We start from the raw sequence: 27,826 nt of genomic DNA on the forward strand, positions 1-27,826 counted from the left end.
AGGGAAGCAGTGGTTGGGAAGGAAGTGAGACAGGGTTGCAGCCTATCCCTGATGTTATTCAATCTGTATTTTGAGCAAGCAGTGAAGAAAACAAAAGAAAAATTCGGAGCAGGAATTAAAATCCATGGAGAAGAAATAAAAACTTTGAGGCTTGCCGATGACATTGTAATTCTGTCAACAAAAGACCTGGAAGAGCAGTTGAACGGAATGGACAGTGTCTTGAAAGCAAGATATAAGATGAAAACCAACAAAAACAAAACGAGGATAATGGAATGTAGTCGAATTAAGTCGGGTTATGCTGAGGGAATTAGATTAGGAAATGACACTTAAAGTAGTTGATGAGTTTTGTTATTTGGGGAGCAAAATAACTGATGATAGTAGAGAGGATATAAAATGTAGACTGGCAATGGCTAGGAAGGCGTTTCTGAGGAAGAGAAATTTGTTAACATCGAGTATAGATTTCGGTGTCAGGAAGTCGTTTCTGAAAGTATTTGTATGGATTGTAGCTATGTATGGAAGTGAAACATGGACTATAAATAGTATGGACAAGAAGAGAATAGAAGCTTTCTAAATGTGGTACTACAGAAGAATGCTGAAGATTAGATGGGTAGATCACGTGACGAATGAGGAGGTACTGAATAAAATTGGAGAGAAGAGGAATTTGTGGCACAACTTGACTAAAAGAAGAAGGCATCGGTTGGTAGGATATGTTCTGTGGCATCAAGGGGTCACCAATTTAGTATTGGACGGCAGCGTGGGGGGTAAAAGTCGTAGAGGGAGACCAAGAGATGAATACGGTAAGCAGATTCAGAAGGATGTAGGTTGCATTAGGTACTGGGAGATGAAGAAGCCTGCACAGGATAGAGTAGCGTGGAGAGCTGCATCAAACCAGTCTCTGGACTGAAGACGACAACAACGACGGTGTGTACGATATTTGTGGTTGAAGTGTACGTGGCGCCTGGCACCGGTGGTAACTGAAGGTGTGTATCGACGGATTTCGTGACGTGGCAGGTCAACATCGAATTTTCTGTCGTGCTGTACGGTGGGCTTGATTGGACCTACGGAGGCCAGTTCCTCGGAAAATCCCAAGAAAAGTTTTTTTTTTTTTTACTGTATTTCCGCCGTAACCAGCGGACCAAATGACAGCCAAGGATTTCAAGAGGTTATCCATAGCAAGTTTCCTTCCCCAGATCCTGATCTCAAACGACCTTGAAAACTGTCTTGCTATCTTTATCCGTTTCCAAGATTTAGAGGTGCAAAGTTACCCTACCTGTAAACATAAAATCCGGTATGAGGCCAAATATAAGTTATAAATAACTATAGTAATTTGCTGAAATTTTAATGGTATATTCTCTAGACGTTTATCTAGAAGAGCCATCTCCTCGTTTTAAAAAATCTTTATCAGTTGCCGAGAAACTTGTTTTTTAGATAACAAATCCCAGCCATGGAGACGGCTATACACAGAAAATGGGCATAATTTTTACTATTTACTCCTAAGATCTCGATCTCGAGCAACCTAGAAACTTTTTTCTGTATCATTATCCGATTCCGAGATACAGATGTGCAAATTTGCACTTCTTGTACACACAAAATACGCACGTGAAAACCGGTATGAGGCGAAAACGTAGTTTATAAAGTGACGTAGCGCGGAGAAATATGCTGTAAGGTTATCAACTCGGAACCCCATGTAGTACAAAAAATTTTTGCGAGGAAATCCAGTCTGAGATATAAAATTAGTTTTGCATTATTTGAGTTTCGCATGTGGAACTTATCTACAGTTTACTGACCAATAAATTTGCTTTCATATGAGTTACTTGGTTGCTTGCACCTGGGAAAAGAGAGGACCCAGCCGAAAAACGCTCCCATCGAAGCAGAAAAATACGAAATGCGAATATGTTCCTGTTTATGTAAAACATTCTGACTGAAAGTGGGATACCAGCTGCCTCATTCTACCTTCCCCAGCAGCTTTGAAATTTTTCTAAAAAATTTTGACATGCTAACGTATACGAGCTTTTTTATGGTAAGAGAGAAGGGGACAGTGAAAGTAGCAAAAAGACGGAAAAGTAACAAATACTAGAAGAGAGTAGAGAATGTTTGTGTTACAGAAAGAGTGAAGGAGATAATGGCAGTGTGAGAGAAAGCGAGAGACACAGTGTGAGAACAGTGCTAGGAAAAGAGTAAAGGAGACAGTGCCAGGAGGGATAAATTAAGAGAAATAGAAAGTGGAAGTTTCTGAGAGCCAGTGACAGTGGGAGACAGAGCATATGACAATGACAATAAAGAGAGAAATACTGTCAGTGAGAAGAGATAGCAGCAGCAGTAGGGAGGAAGGGATGAGATATCAAGCAGTAAGGAAGAGCAAGAGGGAGACAGTGAGAGGAAGAGGAGACTATAGCAGTGAGACAGAGCGGAGGAGTTTGTGACCGTGACGGAGGAAACAACGACAGAAAAACAGGAAGAGATAATGATAATGAGTTGGACTAAATGAGGGCAACTGGGGGTGATTCGGTATCGGTGATTTACATCACTGGACTAGTGGGTGCTGAATTAGTTACAGTTAGGGGAGCTTGTGGGAGTTTGAGGTGAACTGCATGTTTAGAAGAACGCGAACTTGTTCGCATGCCAAAATTTTTAGGACAATTTTTAATGGCGCTGAGAGAAGCAGAATGAGGCAGCTGGTACCGCACTTTTGAGTCAGATACTTTTAAACAGGATCGTATTTGCTTTTTAGTGCTCCAATAGGAGCATTTTTCCTCCGGCTTTACGTATGGGCCACTGCACGATGGTAGAAGAGGGTTTTTGATGGCATTATGTCGGGTGAAAGCCTGTTTGCAGGATGCAAGCTGTAGAAAATGGCCAGTCCGTGGGTGGTATGTTCTTTTGAAACTACTGAGCGGAACTACCGGGTCTGCGACTGTAGATGTTATACGTAGTCTCGTACTTCAATAGTATCGCTTAATGTGTCAGCGAATTATTTGGCAGGCAGTTGCAGTGTTTGACCTGATATTGATTTAAGCATTGTCTGTTGGGAATTTTAAATATCTTTCGATGGCCCAGAAGGACAATTTGGAGGCTGTCAGCCGATTTCTCTGCGGCATGGCACCTGTGGGAGGCCTTCAACTGATGGTGGAGCCTTTCCCGAGACCATTAGCTGCCTAGTGGTGTGGTGATGGTCACAAGCTGAGATTCGGTTCATGCCAAGCATTGCTGAAAATGCTCGACTGAGAAATGGTTCTAACTGTTTACCCTCACCAGTGGTGACACATAAGGCTTTGCCGAAGCTGGCAATCCACTTGCGAAAGGTCATGGCTGCAGTTGCTGCTGTTGCATCTTTCACAGGGCAGGTTGCGCGCCGACGACAGAAACGGCCGGTCGCCGTTAAACAGTACCCCAGGCGGTAGTAAAAGTCCAGTGATGTCGTTGCAGACATGCTGAAATCGTTGATTCAGTGGGGTGAAAGTACCGAGCAGAGTTCAAACGGCGAGTTATTTTGTTGCGCTGACAAGCATTGCGCTGGTGGACAAACACTGTGGAATTCTTCAAATTTCGCCAAACAAATGTCTTTTAGACTAGTCGTACAGTAGTCCTTCGTCCTGGGTAAGAGGGGTTGTGAAGACAGAAAATTGCTTGCCGGCCGAAATCTACGAGTACTGTAGCAAACGGCTGCACTTCGGACTTTCGTAAGTCGCTTTGATAAGTCACAGCATAGCGTTACGCTCAAGGTTGATATTCGAATACATCGGAGGTGTACACCTGACGATGCTTCGACAAATATATTCAGTTTGTTGTTTTCTTCCTGAGCAAGTGCAATGGCGTCAGTTCATCTGCAGATCTGTCCCGCTTCCCATCAAAATATCGAACATCCGTAGTAAATTCTGTTATGAAGCCCAGATGCAGCAACTGTCACAACGGTGCCTTGTCTGGCTTCTGGTGAAAGACGAATAAGAAAGGTTGTGACAGTTGTTACACCCTTCCGTTGTCTAAAAATGCCGCGCGCAGAATCGCGACTTGGTGCTCGCTTCCTACGTGAGCCAGGAATGTGGGGTAAAAAGTTTTTGCTTTAGCCTGTACCATCGGGCATTTGTGTAGCTGTTTTAATGTAACAGTATATACTGGGTGGTTTTTGAAGAGCCCCACTTGTACACTTTAAACTTGTACGAATCGGTTCAAAGTGCACACAAAGTAGGTAAATCGATAGATTGAAAATGTTTTTTATTCAATAATCTTTATCCGTTGTCGAGATATTGTGGTTTAAATTCGAGCTAAATGTGGCAGTTAAAATTTGTTCATATGAGAAATGAATGCGCAGAAATGGTTTAAAGTGAATCAGAAAAATAAAAAATGCATTCTTACGATTAAACTGAAAATTCACTTTGAAAAATCTAGCTTCATTCTGATTTTACGTGCGAAAAACACATTTTTTGTGAGGGATTTTTCTTTTCGGGCGCAATTTCTGTGTTACAAACTTGTGCTAGTGGGTTCAAATTTTGGAGGAAGGTAGATAAATGTATGTAAATAATGGTCGTCCCGTTGTTTTGTGAAAACTTCGCCTGTTGCAATGAAATAAGCAACTTGGTTCGAAAGACAATGGAAAAAGGCCTGTGTCGTATCAGTCGCTGCCCCAGTCAACAAAAGTGTATATCGATTGCCGAGCTGTGGTGATCTAATGTCAAAATTTTGGTAGAATAGCAGTTGTGAACGAGAGTGAAAAATGCTCCTATCATAGCACAAACAGACGAATATGTTGTGGGCAGAGTTGGGGATGTAAAAGAAGGAAAGATCTACATCGGTTGCCGAGGTATCGTGGTCTAACATCAAAACAGTGGTAGAGTAAAAGTTGGGAACCAGAATGAAAAATCCTCCTATCATAGCACAAAAAGGAGAGTATGTTCTGGGCCTAGTTAGGGATGTGAAAGAAGGGAACCAGATTTCGACTTACACGACTTACACGACGTCGTGTTACATGACACGATTCATTATATTACATGACATGTGTACCAATACTAACAGGTAAAAGAGCGCGAATATGTCAAGATAGAAGTATTTGAAGCTGCCACATAGATCAGATAGCTAGTTTCCGTCTTTTACATCCCTAACTGTGCCCAGGACGTATTCGGTTTTTTGTTCTGTGACAGGAGGACTTTTCATTCTGGTAGGTGAATGTCTACCTTGTAGTAAAATTAGAATTGATAGAGGAGTTGCAATGCAAATGGTACCTCGCTAGGAGCCGGAAATATAGTAAATTGAATTTGGTTGATAAATCAACGCGGGGAACCCTGGCCTCGTTCTCACGCTGACATCGTGACTCCGACATCTCAGTGTTTGCTGTGAGCTCCCCCACAGATTGCTTTAAGTGTTTATCTGCATTTCTGAGTTGCAAGAAAGCAACGATTTGGAGTCGTCAGGTGTTTGGGTCTCAGCGGGGTCCCTCTGCTCTCAGACTTGAAATGGGACAACCTTTACAGACCGAAGCAAAGATTTCACCTAAACTGTATCTGTCTGTCTATGCCTGACTAAGAGCGGATACTCGTGGTCTGGCATGGTAACTCAGCGCGTTCGGTCGCAGGGCTGGCTGCCCTCTGTAACAAAAAATAAAATAAAGTAAAATAAAAAAGAGTGAAATATTCAACGATGAACTTGAAGATGTGTCATGTGACGTCCGCCCAGACCAAATGACGAGAACGATGACGAACAAAAAGAAAAAGAGGGGAGCGGGGGGGCGGCAGCGTGCTTGACTAGTAATCAAAACGGACTCGGTACACGGCATCAACTTTGAATTAAAATCATCAGCAATCGCGGCCGAAGACTTCCAGCATAATAAGTCTCCCACAGCATTGTCAAAGAGGGCTCGAGACATGGGATGAGGGCACTCTCTTGCCCTCAGGATAGGAAACTGCCCACGAAAGGCGGAATAGTCAGCAATGATCAACGGTGTGAGGGTGCAGAAGGCAACGGAAACCGTTTCATTAAAGACATACACACTAAACGGGCACAAGTCACGGGATAGCGCTGTGCACAATACAAATGGCGGCAGCATTGCGTACACGAGATACAAAAGGGCAGCGCATTGGCGGAGCTCACATTTGTACCCAAGTGATTCGCGTGAAAAGATTTCCGACGTGAGTCTGGCTGCACGACGGGAATTAACAGACTTTGAACGTGGAATGGTAGTTGGAGCTAGAAGCGTGAGATATTTCATTTCGGAAATCGTTGGGGATTTCAATATTTCGAGAGCCACAGTGTCAAATGCGTGCCGAGAATGTCAAATTTCAGGCATTATCTCTCGGCAAGGAAAACGCAATGGACGACGGCGTTCACTTAACGACGTAGAGTTGTCCGTGCTAACAGACAAGCAACAGTGCAGAAATCAACGTCGGGCGTACGACGGACGTATGTGTTAGCACGGTGCGTCGAAATTTGACGTCAGTGGGTTACGGCAGCAGACGGCCGGCGCGAGTGCCTTCTCCGACGGCACGAGGCCGCTCGCAGCGCCACTCGTGGGCTCGTTGGCGCTCTAACATTCCGCCAGTGCGGGCGGTGTTTGCTTCGTGATACATTACCCGTGTTAAAATAGATCGATATCGTGTTGATATATGGCTATTGTGATCAAAATGCCCAACGGGCGTGTGCTATGTATGCTGCTCGGTATCCTGGACGACATCATCCAAGTGTCCGTACCGTTAGTTACGTTATTTAAGGAAACAGGAAGTGTTCAGCCACATGTGGAACGTTAACTACGACCTCCGACAAATGATGATGCCCGAGTAGGTGTTTCAGCTGCTGTCGCGGCTGGTCCGCACGTCAGTAGCAGACAAATTGCGCGAGATAGGGGAATCTCAAAAACGTCGGTGTTGAGAATGCTACATCGACATCGATTGCACGCGTACCACATTTCTATGCACCAGCAATTGCACGGCGATGACTTTGAACGTCGTGTACAGTTCTGCCACTGGAAACAAGAGAAATTACGGAACGATGACAGATTTTTTGTACGTGTTCTATTTAGCGACGAAGCCTCAATCATCAACAGCGGTAACATAAACCGGCATAATATGCACTATTGCGCAACGGAAAATCCACGATGGCTGCGACAAGTGGAACATCAGCGACCTTGGCGGGTTAATGTATGATGCGGCATTATGTGAGGAACGATAATTGGCCCCCATTCTATCGATGGCAATCTAAATGGTGCAATGTATGCTGATTTCCTACGTAATGTTCTACCGATGTTACTACAGGATGTTTCACTGCATGACAGAATGGCGATGTACTTCCAACATAATGGATATCCGTCACATAGCTCGCGTGCGGTTGAAGCATATTTCATGACAGGTGGATTGGTCGTCGATGCACTGTACCATGGCCCGCACCTTCACCGGATCTGACGTCGCCGTATTTCTCTCTGTGGGGAAATTTGAACGCTATTTGCTACCGTGATCCACCGACAACGCCCGACAACATGCGCCAGCGCATTATCAATGCATGTGCGAACATTACGGAAGGCGAACTACTCGCTGTTGAGAGGAATCTCGTTACGCGTATTGCCAAATGCATTGCGATTGACGGACATCATTTTGAGCATTTATTGCATTAATGTGGTATTTACAGGTAATCACGCTGTAACAGCATGCGTTCTCAGAAATAGAGGTACATGTATCACATTGGAACAACCGAAATAAAATGTTCAAACGTATCTACGTTCTGTATTTTAATTTAAAGAACCTACCCGTTACCGACTGTTCGTCTAAAATTGTGAGCCATATGTTTGTGACTATTTCAACACCATCTATCACAAAGCGAAAAAAATGTTCCAACTAAAACATTCATATTTCTTTACGTACTACACGAATATGTAAGAAAAATGGGGGTTCCTATTTAAAAAACGCAGTTGATATCCGTTAGACCTATGGCAGCGCCATCTAGCGGGCCAACCATAGCGCCATCTGGTTTCCCCCTTCAAGCTAGACAACTTTCGTTGTTTCTAGTTTTTCGTTTGACGCTTATTTCGTGAGATATTTGGCCCAATCACGATCGGTGAACAATTGCTGCACGTTTCTCTTGTGGAATGTTTGCGGTTGTAAATCTGAACTGTTTTACGGGACTGCATTGGATTTTCATGGTTTAGATAAGCTCTGTGTTGCTGAAAATTGGACTATTTCGAAGTTCGCAGTAAGAAATTTATTACTTGCTTCAGACGGGGCATACGAAGTGTGTATTAGCGACGTAGAAAACCCAGCGGATGCAACAGCGGCACAAATAGACGTTTTTAATGCTGCGCTAAATGGGACAAAGCTGATCGTGCAGTGTGTCAGATTATTGTTAGAACTGCAAAAGCAAAAGTGATGGCGTTGTTGGTTGCATGTGAGAGTGCACGAGATATGTGGGACAAGCTACATGCCATGTCTGAACAGGAAACAAAGCAAGGTGCACATTCTGTTCAGTCAGAATTCTTCAATTTTTACATAAGTTCAGGCGATGACGTGGTGACACATCTCGCTCGTTTTGAAAACTTATTTCTTCGAATGCATCAACTCAGTGTGAAACCTGATGAATCATCGTTAATGATGCAACTACGTGACAAACTGCCTGACAGTTATGAAAGTCTGCAACAGTCGTGGTGGGCAAGCTCTGAAGATCAACGAACACCAAAACATTTAATGGGCGTGTCAGCTTCCGACGGCAGTCGTCGTGCTTGTCGGAGGGAGAAACGAGGCGAGGTAGTTGCACTTTACGGTACCAAAGCAATGCAGACGGCACCACTATGAGGAATGTCACTTCGTCAAACAAATTGTGGAGCGGCGAATCAAGTGGCTTAGAAAATTGGGTGGTATACGTCTTGTACTAAGTTTGCAACACCACTTCAGATACGCATGGGCAATGATTCGACTATGAACGCACTAGGAAAAGGGAATATTTAATTTGAAGCTTTTGTCCATGGAAAAAGGAAGTTATGCCATATGGGTAATGTTTTGTATACTCCAGAAGGGCGAAGAAATCTCTTCTGTATCATCTGCTATGGACAAAGGATTAGAGTTTTATTCATCGAAAGACAAGTGTGAGTTCCGAAACAATGGCGTTGTAAAAGCGTGTGGCAGACGTAGTGGCAACTTATTGAAGATGTTGATTCGAGTGACAGAACAAATTCAGCCTTGTGATCCTGAGGTCAATCTTGCGTCGAAGGACTCTCTGCAAATTTGGCATGGACGCTTGGGTCATCAAAACAAACATCATGTCCAACAATTCTTGAAGCAGCGTGGTGTTGAAGTTGAAGACTTTGGCGAAGAATTTTGTGAGGCATGTGTTAAGGGGAAGCAAAATCTCAGCAGTTTTCAGTTACGACAGCAGCGTGCCACACAACCTGGAGAAGTGGTTCATGCTCATCTGTGTGGAGGGACCTGTGGAGTGTAAATCGCTGGGAGGAGCAGAGCACTTTCTTTGCCTCACTTGTGACTTTTCAAGCAGAAGTCTGAGACTGCAGAGAAGATTGCAGAAATGGTGAGCATTGTGAAGAATTTTTGTGGTCAACTACCAAATGCATTTCAATGTGATGGTGGACGAGAATTTGATAATACTGAAGATTTCATGAAATTAAATGGCACACAACTCGTCATCACAAATCCTTATACTCCAGAGCAGCATGGCTGTGCTGAGCGCAGTAACAGAACAGTTGTGGAACTAGCTCGAACCGTGTTGCTAGCTCAGGGCCTGCCTAAGTTTTTGTGGGCAGAAGCAGAAAACACAGCTGTTTATGTGTTAAACAGAACTGGTGCAAGTCGTGTGGATGGCAAAACACCTTATGAAGTATTCACTGGGAAGACGATGCAGCTAAATAAACTTCATATTTTTTGGGGTGAAGTGTTTTGTTCATATTCCGAAGGAAAAGCGACAGAAATTGGATCCAAAAGGAAAACCAGGAATCTTTGTTGCTTATTATGATGGCATTGATGGCTTTCGAGTGTGGATTGAATCAGAAAAACGGATTATTTGGAGTAAGGATGTTGTTTTTGAACCTGAGAAAACTGGTAGGACAATGGTGTTACTCCCAAGTGAAACAGGCAATGAAGAATTGAAGAATCATGAAGATGCAAGTGTGTTTAAGTAACCGACAAAAGAAAGTTCTAGCGAAAGAGAATTGAGAATAGGCTGATGGTAAAATTTATCGTATAAAGCAAGACTAGTGGTTTGTGGATTTTGTCAACAATAAGGTATTGACTATAATTAAATGTTCAGTTCTGTTGCTAGATACAACACAATTAGAACAATTTTGAGTGTTTCTGCTAGTGAGGAACTTCAGTTGACACAATTCGATGTAAAATCTGCTTTTTTGAATGGCTTCTTAAAAGAAGAGGTATGTATGGAGCAACCTGAGGGATTTAGTGATGGAAGTGATCGGGTATGCAAACTTCATAAAAGTTTATTTGGACTAAAACAATCTCCAAGGTGCTGTAACTAACGGTTCGAGGACTTCCTAATAAATCTTGGGCTTGTAGAAAGTAAGGCAGATCCGTGTTTGTTCTATCTAGAAACCTGCAATAGCAAGTTGATGGCAGTTCTGTATGTTGATGATGGATTAATATCTGCAAGTAAGAAGAAGGATACTGAAGTTTTCTGTTGTGCCAGTAGGATATTTCTTAAATATTAATGTTGTATGTCATGATAATGGATCAACAGAGATAAATCAAGAAAGTTATGCTAAAGCTATTCTTCGACGGTTTAACATGGCAGAGGCAAATCCTGTGTCAACTCCAATGGAGCAGTATCTGCAACTAAACGAGTTAATCAGTGATAAACCAAGCAATGTTCCATATCGAGAAGCAGTTGGCTGTCTTATGTATTTAGCTGTTGGTACAAGGCCCGATATAGCATTTGCAGTGAGCTATGTGTCAAAATGTTTAGAGAATCTTCGACAAAATCACTGGTCCGCGGTAAAAAGAATTCTAAAGTATATAAAAGGTTGAGTGTCATTGGGTATAAAATATGATGCTAGCCATGCAAACAGAAAACTGGAGATACATACTGATGCTGATTATGACAGTGATCCAGCAACCCGACGCTCAGTTAGTGGAGTGGTTGCAAGATTCTGTGGAGGAGCAGTTAGCTGGGCTGGTAGGCGGCAGCATTGCATATCACTGTCAGCAACAGAGTCGGAGTATGTGGCTACCAGCAACAGAAGGAATAAGGCTATCTAAACTCAATGAAGAAATTTCACCACTGGAGAGCGTTCCTGTTCTTCTTGTTGATAATGCAAGTGCTACTAAACTGGCCAAAAACCTAAATTTCACAAGAGTTCAAAGCATATTGATGTTCGCATGCGCTGCATCCGTGAGAAGATTCGAGAAGGCCAGCTAGCCATTGAGCATGTGCCAGGCAATCAACAAGCTGCAGCTATTCTCACCAAACCGTTGCCACATGTCCGGCTTAAATATTTAAGATCAGTAATTGTAATGTATTAAGTACTGCATTTAGCAAGATAAACATTTAGGGGAAGTGTTGAAGTGAAATGTTTGTATTAATCTCTCTGCTGTGTGCTATGTCTATGTCTTTCGTTGGTGTCATAAAAATAAGGTACATGTGTCTTGTTATAGCAACTACCTCGTGCGAATGCTTTATGTTGTGCCCTCTTGGAGTTTCTGCAGTCCGTGCCACGTCGAGCTGCTGTACTGTGTCGGGCAAAAGGAGCTCCGATACGGCATTAAGAGGCGTCCCATGGGTTTTGTCACCTCAGTGTTACGTCTATCCACAGGACGTGCGGTTTGTAATTTAAAAAATGTCGCGACTATCTCCCAAGTGGGAAAATATTCCGGACTAGTCCCTCATTGGGATCTCCGGGAAAGGAGTGCAAGGCCGGGGTGACCACGAGAAAAAGACTGAGTAACCAACGAAAGGGTAACGTTCTACGAGTCGGGGGGCGGGGGGAGGGGGGCGGAATGTCAGAAGTTTGAACGTGCTAGGGAAGCCGGAAGCTAATGCTCAATCTACAGGTTGACAATTATTGAACTACATGAAATAAAATCGTCATAACTTCTGAACGGTTTGCGTTAGGGCGTTCAAACTGCACGGTTGGCCGCAGGGCATGACGGGAATTTTGATGTGAATATGGTTTGTTTCAGCAACGAAACCGACTTTCATTTGGATAGATTCGTCAATAAGCAAACTTGGCGCATTGGGGGTACTGATAATCCGCACTTGGCGATCGAAAAGTCTCTTCTCTCTCTGTGGGTGGCTGTGTGGTGTACAGTGTCCACTCAAGGAATAATCGGTACGATGTTCCTTGACGGCACGGCGACTACCGAACGGTATGTGAAGGTTTTGGAAGATGATTTCATCCCCGTTACCCAAAGTGACTCTGATTTCGACCAAACGTGATTCATGCAAGACGGAGCTCGACCAAATCGAAGCCGCCGGCCGCTGTAGCCGAGCGGCTCTAAGCGCTTCAGTCCGGGAGCGCGCTGCTGCTACGGTCGCAGGTTCGAATCCTGCCTCGGGCGTGGATTTGTGTGATGTCCTTAGGTTAGTTAGGTTTAAGTAGTTCTAAGTTCAAGGGGACTGATGACCTCACATGTGCTTACAGCCATTATTTGAAATCGAAGCAGGTTTGATGTCCTGGAGGAGCAGTTTGGGGTCCGCAGTCTGGCTCTAGGGTGCCAAAAAGCCACTGGCGTAAGCGTCAATTGGCCGCCATACTCTCTGGACCTCAACACATGTGACTCCTTTTTGTGGGGAAAAAAGCATTGCTGTGCTGAAAACAGCCATTCAGGAAGCCATTGACACCATCGATGTTCCGACACTTCAGCGGATCGTACAGAATTTCGCTTGAATTCTGCCAAAGATGGCAGCCATATCGAACATGTCATAAACTAAATCAGAATATATGTACTGCCGTTTTCGTGTTGAATAAAGTGTCTGCGTGCAGTAGTTTCAAATCAATTTGCATGTTATTCGTATAGTTCAACAATTGTCACCCAGTCGAAATGATAGTAGGGATCAGTGAAGAGAAATGTTTGTTGTTGTGGTCTTCAGTCCTGAGACTGGTTTGATGCAGCTCTCCATGCTACTCTATCCTGTGCAAGCTTCTTCATCTCCCAGTACCTACTGCAACATACATCCTTCTGAATCTACTTAGTGTATTCATCTCTTTGTCTCCCCCTACGATTTTTACCCTCCATGCTGCCCTCCAATACTAAATTGGTGATCCCTTGATGCCTCAGAACATGTCCTACCAACCGATCCCTTCTTCTGGTCAAGTTGTGCCACAAACTTCTCTTCTCCCCAATCCTATTCAGTACTTCCTCATTAGTTATGTGATCTACCCATCTAATCTTCAGCATTCTTCTGTAGCACCACATTTCGAAAGCTTCTATTCTCTTCTTGTCCAAACTATTTCCCGTCCATGTTTCACTTCCATACATGGCTACACTCCATACAAATACTTTCAGAAATGACTTCCTGACACTTAAATCTATACTGGATGTTAACAAATTTCTCTTCTTCAGAAACGCTTTCCTTGCCAATGCCAGTCTACATTTTATATCCTCTCTACTTCGACCATCATCAGTTATTTTGCTCCCCAAATAGCAAAACTCCTTTACTACTTTAAGTGTCTCATTTCCTAATCTAATACCCTCAACATAACCCGACTTAATTCGACTACATTCCATTATCCTCGTTTCGCTTTTGTTGATGTTCATCTTATATCCTCCCTTCAAGACACTATCCATTCCGTTCAACTGCTCTTCCAAGTCCTTTGCTGTCTCTGACAGAATTACAATGTCATCGGCGAACCTCAAAGTTTTTATTTCTTCTCCATGGATTTTAATACCTGCTTCGAATTTTTCTTTTGTTTCCTTTACTGCTTGCTCAATATACAGATTGAATAACATCGGGGAGAGGCTACAACCCTGTCTTACTCCCTTCCCAACAACTGCTTCCCTTTCATGTCCCTCGACTCTTAAAACTGCCATCTGGTTTCTGTACAAATTGTAAATAGCCTTTCGCTCCGTGTATTTTACCCCTGCCACCTTTAGAATTTGAAAGAGAGTATTCGAGTTAACATTGTCAAAAGCTTTTTCTAAGTCTACAAATGCTAGAAACGTAGGTTTGCCTTTCTTTAATCTTTCTTCCAAGATAAGTCGTAAGGTCAGTATTGCCTCACGTGTTCCAACATTTCTATGGAATCCAAACTGATCATCCCCGAGGTCGGCCTCTACCAGTTTTTCCATTCGTCTGTAAAGAATTCGCGTTAGTATTTTGCAGCTGTGACTTATTAAACTGATAGTTCGGTACTTTTCACATCTGTCAACACCTGCTTTCTTTGGGATTGGAATTATTACATTCTTCTTGAATTCTGAGGGTATTTCGCCTGTTTCATACATCTTGTTCACCAGATGGTAGAGTTTTGTCAGGACTGGCTCTCCCAAGGCCGTCAGTAGTTCCAATGGAATGTTGTCTACTCCGGGGACCTTGTTTCGACTCAGGTCTTTCAGTGCTCTGTCAAACTCTTCACGCAGTATCGTATCTCCCATTTCATCTTCATCTACATCCTCTTCCATTTCAATAATATTGTCCTCAAGTGCATCGCCCTTGTATAGACCCTCTATATACTCCTTTCACCTTTCTGCTTTCCCTTCTTTGCTTAGAACTGGGTTTCCATCTGAGCTCTTGATGTTCATACAAGTGGTTCTCTTATCTCCAAAGGTCTCTTTAATTTTCCTGTAGGCAATATCTATCTTACCCCTAGTGAGATAAGAGAAATGAAAAAAGACAAATATTTCTAGTCAAACGAGTATGTACAAAATTGTTGAGGCTTTCGTGGCCACTTGTTGACAAACTGCCTATTGGCTTCTGTCTCGGGTTCTTCGGCCGACGTTCATCTAATGATTTTTCTGACGTTTCGCCAGCACGAGTGGCTGGCATTGTCAAAGCTTCACCCTCCATTGCCGGTGGTGAACTGGAGGCGAGCTCGCGGCCGCAGACTATATGTACCTGGCGCGCCAACGTCCGAGGGCTTCTCCACGGTCATTTCCGGTGCGGTTCTCCTCTTGCTACCTGCGACGGTCGTTCGCTGCAGTACGGGAAGCCAGGATCCGTTTACCTTAAGGCTTTCCTCCTTCTTGTTGAAACTGTTCGCGTGTTTTTGGATTTCTACAGCTTCTCTGAACAAGCGCGTGTGATAGTGCTTCTCTACAGCCAGAACTTCCGTGTCGGCGAATTTTATTACGTGGTCGGTCTCATTCAGTGCGTGCTCTGCCACGGCCGATTTCTCCACCTGCCCCAACCTGCAATGTCGCTTGTGCTCTTTGATCCTGGTGTTAATGGATCGTCCAGTCATTCCGACATAAACTTTTCCGCATGTGCAAGGTATACGGTATATTCCCGACATTGCAAGTGGGTCTCTTTTCTCCTTCGCCGATCTAAGACACTCTTTGATCTTCCTTGTCGGTTTGAAAATCGTCTTTACGCCGTGTTTGCGCAATATACCAGAAAAAGAACTGTCGGGTACGGCCTTTCTGCCATACATTCCCAGAGTGACGGACAGAATCGGCCGTATATTGCGCAAACACGGCGTAAAGACGATTTTCAAACCGACAAGGAAGATCAAAGAGTGTCTTAGATCGGCGAAGGAGAAAAGAGACCCACTTGCAATGTCGGGAATATACCGTATACCTTGCACATGCGGAAAAGTTTATGTCGGAATGACTGGACGATCCATTAACACCAGGATCAAAGAGCACAAGCGACATTGCAGGTTGGGGCAGGTGGAGAAATCGGCCGTGGCAGAGCACGCACTGAATGAGACCGACCACGTAATAAAATTCGCCGACACGGAAGTTCTGGCTGTAGAGAAGCACTATCACACGCGCTTGTTCAGAGAAGCTGTAGAAATCCAAAAACACGCGAACAGTTTCAACAAGAAGGAGGAAAGCCTTAAGGTAAACGGATCCTGGCTTCCCGTACTGCAGCGAACGACCGTCGCAGGTAGCAAGAGGAGAACCGCACCGGAAATGACCGTGGAGAAGCCCTCGGACGTTGGCGCGCCAGGTACATATAGTCTGCGGCCGCGAGCTCGCCTCCAGTTCACCACCGGCAATGGAGGGTGAAGCTTTGACAATGCCAGCCACTCGTGCTGGCGAAACGTCAGAAAAATCATTAGATGAACGTCGGCCGAAGAACCCGAGACAGAAGCCAATAGGCAGTTTGTAAACGAGTATGTGACAATATCAACAGCAGCAGAAAACGGTATAACGGGAGAAGGATTCGTTATGAATAGGAAGGCAGGGTAGCGAGTCAGTTACTGTGGACAGTTCAGTGTTAGCGTTCTCACCAGAATCAGGCCGCAGCTCGTGGACTAATGGCTAGCGTTGCTGCCTCTGGATCACGGCGTCCCGCGTTCGATTCCCGGCCGGGTTGGAGATTTTCTCTGCCCGAGGGCTGGGTGTTTGTGTTGTCCTTATCATTTCATCATCATCATCATCATCATCATCATCATCATCATCGTTTGTGACAGTGGCCAGAATTGACTGTGTAAAAAATGGACTGCGAAAAAAAGGTGGTACTTTTTACGGGCGCTGATGACCGCGCAGTTGAGCGCCCCACAAACCGAACGTCATCACCGTCACCAGAGTCAACAGCAAACCAGTACCGGTAACAATAGTTCATGTTCACTATAACCGACGTGTTAATCTTGAGTTATGCATCAACTGTACTGATATTTAAGATAAGTGCATTGGTATGTGGTTCCGAGTACACTAGATGCGTCGCTGACGCAGATACTTAGGTCTGGAGATGATCCTCACCGATCGAAACGTGTAATCTAATAAGTTCAGTTGGAACAATAAACCAGAATTGTCTTACATAGTTCGTGCATACATTTCGACGTTGCAAGCAGAAAATGAGGAGACAGAGTATGTATGTGAGGATACTGAATGTGTCATTTAATATGTAAAGGATAATGAGAATCTAATAGTCATGACGGATTGGATTGAGGTTGTAGGAAAGAGTAGAAAAAAGGGTTACGTAAGAGCATGGGCGTGACAGTAGGAATGAGAAAGGAGAAAGACTAATTGAGTCCTTCACTAAATTTCAGGTAGTAATAGCAAATACTCTGTTCAAGAATTACAAGAGGAAGTATACTTGGAGAAGGCATGGAGATATGAGATGATTTCAGTTACGTTATTACGTTACAGCATGGTCAGGCAGAGACATCGAATTAATTAGATACTGGATTGTAAGGAGTTCCCAGGAGCCGATGAAGATTCAGATCACAATTTAGTCGTGACTGAAGTTTAAGACACAGCTCAGAAAGAATCAATGCGCAAAGAAGTGGGATGCGGAAGTACTAAGGCATGAAGAGATACGACTGAAGTTCTCCGAGTCTATAGACACTGCAATAAAGAATAGCTTAGTAGGCAGTTCAGTTGAAGAGGAATGAAAATCTCCAAATACTGCAATCACAGATGTTGGAAAGAAAAAAATAGGTATAAGCAAGGTAGCTGCAAAGAAACCGTGGGTAACGGAAGAAATACTCCAATTAATCGACGAAAGAAGGAGGTACAAAGGTGTTCAGGGAGATTCAGGAATACAGAAATGCAAGCTAGCAGAAATCAAGTAGAGAAGGAGCAACATATTTACAATGCAGTTCAAAGATTGCAATATGTACAGAGTGTCGCAATTAGGAACACAATGAAATTAAATCAGCTTCTCTTTACTACGAAACAAAAACAAATATGGAAGACATTAAATCATGGAATAAGAAAACGAAATGATGAATGACTGGTAAACTTGCAGCGCTCCTAGTGGCATGGCAGCGAACTAAGGTGGTAATTATTGTCCAAACCAATGTCCAAACAAAAACTAAAAGTAAAATTTTCCTTTTGCAATTGATCTATACTTCGCACAATCGGCGTGCCGCGGACTTCAAAAAGCTGCATTTATAAATGGAAACAACTCGATGGACCATTTTCAGGTCTGCGATTCACAAATTTTGAGAAAGCTTTTGACTCGGCCTCAACTAAATACGTAATACCAGAGACAAAAAATTTCAACATATGTTAGTAAATCGAAACGAAGTGCTACATGTTATTGTTCGAACAATCTACTTATCAACACATTTGTTTCGACACAAAATAAATTAATTCTCACCAAGACAAGAGCGTCCATTAGACTATAGCAGAACAGTGGGAAAATGCGAACTGAAAGCAGACTCGGAACAGGCGATTGCATACCATAAAACTTTTATGAGCCACGGTAGAGGAACTTCTCAGACAGGAAAAAATTGTGCCCCTCCACGCACGCACTTGCTTGGTGAGCATCATGGGAGTTCTCGTGTTACCTACGAAAGGGGTCACACGGTCACACTGTGCAGGTCCGCGACGTTATCTATCCATCTTGGTGCAACCAGCCTTAAACATGACGCCAGCAGGGAGACAGTAGAAACATGGCGGTCGGGACAACAAACGCCGCCGTGTTAGGGCTGAGACATTTAGGCGGCTCTTGCCCCCCACCCCCCCCCCCCTTTCCATCCAACGCCCCAAAACATCCAACGCCTCTAGTTTTCAAACATTATTGTTTCTCTACAAAATACACATTACATAAATCAAAAAATGTAATTATGTAAAAGTTCTGTTCTTGCTTACAATTATTGTTTCTCTTTGAGCAGGAAAACTATGTCAAGTACAAGGAAGGCACAAGCTCGATTTGCGTGGTGTTGCGTCTTGTACAGGAACGCCTTACCCATATTCAGCTCAGAATAACAAGAAAACAAATCATGTTGGTTCTTATCACTGAGTATGCCTTGTAGTTTTAGTGGTTACAGCATTTCTCCGTGAAAATACTAATAATGATACTGTGGTAACGCAACTTACTTCCAGCATTATTAACAGTTACTACAAACAATACATTTTTGCAGAAATCAATGTACTAGCATCATGCTCCCACTACGATGCAAATTTAGGATCTCTCACTAAATGTTAGAAAGTACCCAAATGGAAACCAATAAAATTAAGTATAATATGAGCAATATAAAGTAATCAGTTGCTAACAGGTGAGGAAACTTCCCAACTATCAGTTTAATAAGTCATGCTTGCAAAATACTAACACGAATTCCTTACAGAAGAATGTAAAAACTGGTAGGAGCCGACCTCGAGGAAGAACAGTTTGGATTTCGGAGAAAATGTATTTACCTTAATAGTGTTCAAAAGACATAAAATCACCATCAAAGAGCCTTTCAGATAGTATAGCAAGTCCATGAACCACCACTTTTGCACTCTCAAAAAAAATTTTGAAATGCCCTTAGAACCAGCAATACTGTTAACCCCTTGCTGAATTATCAACACTTCTGCGAGCACTAACAGTCCTTTTTTTTTAACTTATCTCATACTGTTCGTATACTATGACGAACAGGAATGTGTGCAGTGAACTGAAACCCTTCTATTAACTTAAGTTGAAGAACTGGTCTCAATTACAATTTTATAACATGAGAATACAATTACAAAGGTACAAAAAACATCATTAAAAACATAATGATAACATCAGTAGTAAACCAGGTATTACAAAAGAATGGAAATAAGCATATACATGAGTATTACAGGAAATGACGTAAGTAAATAAATGAAAAAAATGAGAATATTAATTAGAATGTCGAACTGATTCATGAATATAAGAAAGAAAACATAACAAAATAAGTAATGTCTAAACATTTTTTCCTAAGTAAAGAACAGGTTGTATTTGAGGATAACAGTGCTCCTCATCTGAGTAAATGCAGCTTAGTATTAGAAAAATTCTACAACATATCTCTTATCAGATAAACACACAAAGACAGGAAGAACATAGACATACAAGGGTACACATAAACAGGTAGTGGAATCACACAAAAGGAAAGGACAGTGTTTGTTTTCAGTATAATATCTGGTACTGCAGTATTTATCATATTTCATTTTCAAACAAAACATTCTTTACTTCTCAGAGATCTCCTTTAGTTCATCATTATTCCCAAAAAGTCTTATCTACGCATGCTTTTTGTATTAGTATTTCCACATATTCTTTACCTCCTTATTTGTTTTCAAGAAAATCCTACCTAGCCCTGTTGTCCCTAAGCCCTACTTGTCTATTCATATCCTCTTTCAAAATAATTCCCATTGTACAATACTCATTTTGGCCCAAATCTTTTTCATATAACTTCTCAATGCATTCTTGCCCTGTTCTTCATAGTTACTTTCTTATGCAGTGTCCCCCCTCTTAAGCGAACTTAAATCTACTGAGTTCAGATACATAAACTAAGGGACGAGGCAATGCAGCAGCACAAACGTTAACACAAACAGGAATGAGAAAAAAATGCAACGTGGCAAAGCAATCAGCAATAAATATAAATTAGCAAAGCAAATGCAACATTACAACTAGTTTGAGCCAATGTGCAGCATCAAGAAAAATAAATCAGTAGTAAAACTGGCTTAGCAGAGTAATACAATTTGAAATTCAGTAGGACAATGCCTGACAAATAGCAGCAGCAAAAGCAATAAACTAAACCTAAATATGACAAAGCTCAAGCAGAAAAAATATTACAGTTAAGATAGCAATACAGATAAAGGAAATGTCTATTTACACCTTAATACCTATGTCACATGTTAACACTAGAGTGATGCATCACAACAACTTATTCTACCAAACAAGTTACCAAGTCATTGAAAAAAATTATGTATGCACCTCCGGTGAAGGGAAATGTTTATTTACATCCTAACGTCTACATCAGTTCTCCTTATTTAACTTCTTTCGCTTCCTCGTGCTGCCTTATTTTTTGAGAAAGTAGATCATAAAATTATTATTTAATTGATATGCAGACAGAAAATATTTATGTCAGTACATCTATTAAATTTTATTTTAACCAATGCTGCAGTGCAGCTAGAAACTAGATACCAAACAAAATGTGCAAATATATACAAGGCACAGCATAAAGGTGTCATTCACAAGCCATATGGCATTTCATAAGGCAGTAGAAAAAATCTCTCAACTAGAAAGACAGTAGTCGTAATGAGATGTGTATACATAAAATATTTCTTATCATTTCATAGGCATTTCAGTAAATATTAGAAAGTACTAGCTCCAAAGTGTAATCATATGTTTTCAAGTATGTGCACGTCGTGTTTGCGATGCTTTCTTCAAATAAATGTCAATAGGTAGGTTAATGGCCTCTTTTTTTCTGTACCTGTGCCTCTGAAAGGCACACACTAATGGTGTTCTTCTTACAGACGATTGTCGCGCAACCAGGCGCCCACAGCGCACCACACCTTCCTTACCGAAACATTTATGACAGCAGTTTGTGCTACAATGACAGTCTCATATAAGTAAAACAATTTCACAGGTTGAAAATTTACGTTAGAAGTGTGTAGAAACAAAAACTCATATATAACAGTGTCCAAAAAAATTTTCCATCGGCATTGTGGTACTCACATTCACCCATGCACTCACCCTTCATAACGATCACAACCACACATTGGACGCCCGGGTTCCCGGGTTCGATTCCCGGCGGGGTCAGGGATTTTCTCTGCCTCGTGATGGCTGGGTGTTGTGTGATGTCCTTAGGTTAAAAATGGCTCTGAGCACTATGGGACTCAACATCTGTGGTCATAAGTCCCCTAGAACTTAGAACTACGTAAACCTAACTAACCTAAGGACATCACACACATCCATGCCCGAGGCAGGATTCGAACCTGCGACCGTAGCGGTCACGCGGTTCCAGACTGAAGCGCCTTTAACCGCACGGCCACACCGGCCGGCTGTCCTTAGGTTAGTTAGGTTTAAGTAGTTCTAAGTTCTAGGGGACTGATGAGCTAAGATGTTAAGTCCCATAGTGCTCAGAGCCATTTGAACCACACCTTGACGTCACTGACGTCACACTACACATCGTTGTCGCAACAGTATCATAACACCTTAATCAAATCTCAAAAATGTCCTAGCTTTCTTCAAGAATTTCAAAGTCTCTAAAAAAATTCTCTTGTACTATTACAGTGGGTCCTCAAGTAAATATGAACTGTTCCTAAAATGCAGACAAAACACAATTTCATAAGTATGAAGTTATCCATCTGTGTAATTACAAAAACATGTGTCACTGATGTAGTAAAAAAAAGTTCGTCTCTATGTTAAATATTTAGATAGCTATGTAATTCTGTGTTAGGGAAATATGGTACTGATGTGTAAAACTGAATAATCAAATACCATAATAGCTAGGGCTCCTTAAACTTGCCACACGCATAATACACAAAGTAAGCATGTACCCCCCTGAGGGTTAATGCAGTTATGCCCTCAGATGATGAAATATATCATTAAAAACTTTCTCTGTATGATTGTAATTCAAGAATCTTTCTAAAAATGTTCGAAGTACAAAACTTGATCACTCAAATGCGTGTCCTGTAGCGCTAAACTGTGCGTCTTGCTATAAGATAATATCTGTCATTATTTAATGGTAAAAAATGTGCCAAGTGTCAGTTATCGTCGTCCACAAGCAAAGTTCTGTAGAAGTCAATGTACTTACCTTATCATTTACTAAAGCAAAGTGGTATGCGTATAGATGTCACAGTTATTACGCTCATTGCCGCGATCAAGAAAGTACTGTACTGTAACGTACTATCGTGTTACGAAAAACGGTGTCTCGTTGTAGCTATGCCACAAAGGTTACTAGTAAAACATATTTTACTTCCCAGAAGAATGCAGAAAAACTGTTCACATATAAAACAGATACAGTACAAAATCAATAACATAAATTGTGTCACTCATTAATAGCATCATGATATAATCGTGTAGCTGTCAAATAAACCAACCACTGTGTCATCTGTTATCTCTCAGACAGTATTTTAAATCCAGAATGTCTTTTCAAGTAAACCAAAAAGTTGCATGAAAACCTCATTATCCATATATGTTCCAAGTAATTGGACTTTAGTCATTACGTAATCATACAACTAACACACACAATAACACTGTGTCGTCAGTTTCCTATGAAAATGCACTTATAAAATTACAGTCTAAACACGTTCCCTAGGTTCTTGACTGGATAGGTGACTTCAAAACATTGTTGCATGTTAACAGTTTCCAAGTATGACAAAGCATAATAGTAACATGAAGTAGAAATCTTATAGCAACGACTAAGTCAGAAAGCAAATTATCTCTCAATGAACGGTTTTACATGTGAAATGTGGTGTAATCCTTTACTTTTCTTAGTACGTAGAGTTTCAACTTCATTGCAATTATCATGTGATATATGTCGGAAGAGACCACTGAAATTTTTCTCAAAATTAGCCTCTATATTATTTTTCTTCACGTGGCTGCCTGCAACGTAAGTCATTATCTCTTTGTTGTCGCCCGTCGTTACTGGGATTTGGCGACCAAACATCTACAATTTCGATTTGTCAAGAGGGCCCTGTCCTGTTTGAATCACGCCAATTCTGATTAAATTCTGGTCTGTTGTTAATATTATATCGTCTGTCGTCTTATCGGTAGTTTCCATAGTTTCTTTCTTGTCTGTCACGTGGTGAAGAATTTCTCCCGGAATCGTAACTGCCGGGTTGACCGTTGCATCTGAAGTTTTTCTGCCTCCCTTGGTAATAATTGTTCTGGTTCCCATATTGTCTGTTTTTACGGTTGTTTCTATCATAGACATTACTGCGGAGAGGTGATCTTTCCCTGTAATTATTGTTATTCTGCCAATGGTTGTCATACGGATGGTGTCTGTTTTGATCACGATTTGCGTTATGAAAGTAGTCTTGTCGTGTCCAGTCGTCATGAAATTGTGACAGATATGATCTGTAATTGTTGTGTTCCTGTTTTCGCATTCCACGACTGTCAGTGTCTAATTCCAATTCGTGCCGCAGTCCCTGAAAAGCTTCAATGTCATGTTTGCAACGTCCTGCCAAAATAATATGTCTTCAATGTTCAGGCAATTAAGTTAAGCAGATATGGATGAGTTCTGATGGGCTGTATGGGTTTGACAAATACTGATTTTTGTGCAAAATATTTTACGGAAAATTCAGTCTGTTCAAAATGCTTCATCATTGTAATGCTGTTTTACTTGATATTGAGTAGCTTGAGACCAATATGCTGAGAGGAAGGCATGATAAAATTCTCCTTCACTGTGACAATCCCAAATGACTGATGGCACTCTCACAGCTGGTTCATTCACCAAGTAGCCACACATAAATTCTAATCTGTGCTCTAATGACCAGTTGGGAGAAAAAAAAAAGTGAGAATTGATGAATGTGGATGAATGTCGTTGCCGGAATTCTTAAATGTTTTGAATTTACGTGTAGTAATGAAGACCATATAGTCAAAATCATGACGGCGAGTCGCATATCGGTCATTATTCCGTGGTGTTGCCGATTCCATCTCAAAATTCGGTGCACCTTGCGAATTTTTTTCAAAATTTGCGAAATGCCCTGTGTTATTATTTTGTAGCTTTTCCATATTTCTAAATCCTTCTTCCCGTGTCCAAGGGTGAGTGTCCTCTGAAATATGTAATTCTTGCATTACGTATGTCAACTGATCTTGTACATTCCGCATTTCTCTTATGTACTGTATATTAATCTGATTCTGATTTTGTTTAAACTTCTTAATTTATTAATACTTCTCTGTGTCAGTGAAGGCTGCCGGTCTTGTGTGATTCAGATCATCATCTACCTCTGTAGATAAGTTAGTGAACTGATCCGAAAGTTCGGATACTTTCTCCGATAATGATTTCCTCCGTGTGTTTTTCTGAACCAAGTTTCAGAGTGTCCGTTTGTGTCTAAAGCGTACCTACTGTGTCCTTTAAGTTTCCTTGATTTTGTACAAGTTGTGTAACCGTATAGAGAGACGCAACTGAGTCAGTTTTGGCCTGCAAGGTGTCGAGATTTTCATGAACAATAGTTTGCAGTTCTTTTATGGCTGCTTCGTGATTCTGTAATTCATTTTCATAACGCGAAAAAATAGGTTCAAAATGCTCAGAAATTTGTGTTTTTACGTCATGATAGACTTTTTGACATTTAGATTCGATTTTAAGTAACTCAGCAGTTAAATCTTCACGTGTTTGTTCAAGCGTTTGTTCCATTGAGTCTCACTTTTGAAGCTGTTGCTGTGTTTGTCTGTGATTTTGTTCCATTGTGTCTAACCTTTGAAGCTGTTGTCCCATTTTTTTCCTTAATTGTAATAACAATGCACTGGTGTCTGAAACATGTTCCTCGGTGCTTAAGGGCAGTGCATTTGCACCGGCAACATTCGCATTTTGAAAAGCAAAACCCGAATCTACAGTATTTACAAGATTTTGTCCTGTCATTTCGGAATCCTGGGCGAAGCTATATCCGACCGATCGAGCGACAATACTACCCTATCACTAGCTGTTTCGCTGTCTACACCATTACTTATTGCCTGGTCCATTTCCCTAAGCACAATTACCAAATTACTACTTTGAATATCTGTTAATTACACGGTGGTGCTGATAAGTCGTCGCTATCATTTCTCTATTTACTTTGGAGCCTAATTGAACCGTGGCTGGCTCATGCTATGCGCTAGAGTAAAACTTCGTTGCGATTCTGTATCTAGTCTCCCGCGGATATCGCGATTATGCTGTTATCCTCTCTGTCCGCGGATGGGAGGGGCGGTGTGTATCGATATTCGCACCTTGGACTATGTTTGGCCTGGCACCTTAGTTTCCGGCTGGGCGGTGTGCGACCAGTAGGTCGGTTGGCGTGGAACAGCGAGGAATTCTCCGCGGGACGTGGTTTGGCCGGAGCCTCTGGCGGCATGTACGCGGTGTGGGAGTGTGTGGGGCTGTGCCCATTGCTACGAGGTCCGTGGCTCACCGACGCTGAACACGAAAGTTGAGTTTTGATTTAATCTACCAGCAAGTCAAGACTGTTCACAATGTGTCGTTTGGAGTTCGTTGTCGGCTGTTGGGATATTCCCGCGAGCAACAACGTGGTTTTCAAGTTGGAAAATTTCAGCCACCCTCCTGTGGAGTTTCACTGTATTTCGTTATTTGAATTGAAGTGCACCAGCGAAATCTTCTGCCTTGTGGTCGTTAACGTTCCGGTTACCTGTCCTGGCCGTTGACGTAAATCTCAGGCAGTGTATGTTCCTCATCATGTCGTCGCTGTCCAGCACGATGTGTAGTTTGACAGCTCCATGTATGACTGCTAGGGGGCGCCGATATCTTCTACGTTGTTCCGTTGATCTCCCTGTTGTGCCGTGGTCGGGTGAAGTGGAAGTTACCTGGTCGGTGGGTCCGTTGACTGTCGGTCGGTTGAGCGGTTGGGTTGTCGTTGGATCCTGAATGGTTGGCCTGACTGCTTGTCTTACCTAAGCGAGCGTTAGTGTCGAATTCCAGGCCGACCCTCGAACATCTCAGCGCCCTTGCGTGTTCTGCCTTCTTTGTATTCGTCCTTGTTGTTTGTACTTACATGGCTTCCAGCCGATTTTTTTAAATTAAGGTTGATTTGGCTTTAAGGCGTTAAATTCTTTAGGAGTTCATCCTAATTTAAAGAACTGTTTCACGTAAGACCTTTCGCATTTTATAGGTTTTAATGTTGTTGAATTTTAAGTGTTGGGCCTTCTGCCGATTTTGAGTTTGAATTGTTTTGCTCAGTTTACTTTGGAGCCTAGTGATACGTTTTTCACACACCATAATTATCACGTATTTCACACGATAACACAGAAAAACACAATTTGAAGAGCAAAAATAAGAAGACATATTAAAATAGCACTGAAAATAATATCTAAATAATTGCAAGCACGGCTGCGAAGTATTTCGTACAAATCTACATGCATGCCACAACTGTTCTTCTGCACAACAATGAAAAACTACAACCACAAAGGAAATTCTCTCTACAATTACGCGTTAGCGATAAACAATAACTACACTAATTACTAAAACTTCCAGAAAAAATCGGAAGATTCCAGTGACGTATCCTCGACTAAGGGTCGAAATATGAAACTTTCCCTTTGAATGTAAAGAATGACTGTACTGGTAAAACTTCTACGTTACTTGATTTTCAAAAACCAGAATGAAACTGAAGGTACTGAGACTGTTTTCTCTTTACTTATTCTGATCATTTCTAAACTGACCAAAAATATTTTAGCGCAACGCAATCTGACTTTTAATAAGCCCTACAAAAGAATAGCCCTGACTAACAGTAACCTATACTCTCCATAAATCACTTACCACACAAAACTCTACGTTACTCGAACTACTGCAGTACAGCGAGAGCCAATACTGCCAGGCAAATAAAAGATTCTAAGTACTGAAGGCACTAACTACTGATAGGCATGTAGTTAGTGTTGTGACTTAGCAAGACAGCCAAGCCACTATGATTTGTAGCCGAAAGGCACGCGTTAAGCTCACGCAGGCTGGCGTGAGGTCTGGAACATTTAAGGAAGTTAGACTTTAGCAAAAAAGGTTGTAGCTGTTGGAATACTTAACTTTAATCCATAATTTTTGAACATCGGTCTGACGGTACATGCATCACAAGATAAATAGCAAATGATAATGGTGCCTTGCTAGGTCGTAGCAAATGACGTAGCTGAAGGCTATGCTAACTATCGTCTCGACAAATGAGAGCGTAATTTGTCAGTGAACCATCGCTAGCAAAGTCGGATGTACAACTGGGCGATTGCTAGGAAGTCTCTCTAGACCTGCCGTGTGGCGTCGCTCGGTCTGCAATCACTGACAGTGGCGACACGCGGGTCCGTCGTATACTAGCGGACCGCGGCCGATTTAAAGGCTACCACCTAGCAAGTGTGGTGTCTGGCGGTGACACCACATTCCTCCCCCGCAAATCGGCGAACGGTTGTGTTATAAGGCTTCCCCATGTTG

The 27,826-nt window shown here is 42.1% G+C and overlaps 1 protein-coding gene across 6 annotated transcripts in view; it reads left to right on the forward strand.

Moving 5' to 3' along the window:
* The window catches only part of LOC126187518 (neurexin-1a), a 2,258,738-nt gene that overhangs the window by 1,896,798 nt on the left and 334,114 nt on the right, over nt 1-27,826 (forward strand). The window lies entirely within an intron of this gene.

The sequence above is a fragment of the Schistocerca cancellata genome, chromosome 5, assembly GCF_023864275.1.
Source record: "Schistocerca cancellata isolate TAMUIC-IGC-003103 chromosome 5, iqSchCanc2.1, whole genome shotgun sequence".
In the NCBI taxonomy this organism is placed as follows: Eukaryota; Metazoa; Arthropoda; class Insecta; order Orthoptera; family Acrididae; genus Schistocerca; species Schistocerca cancellata.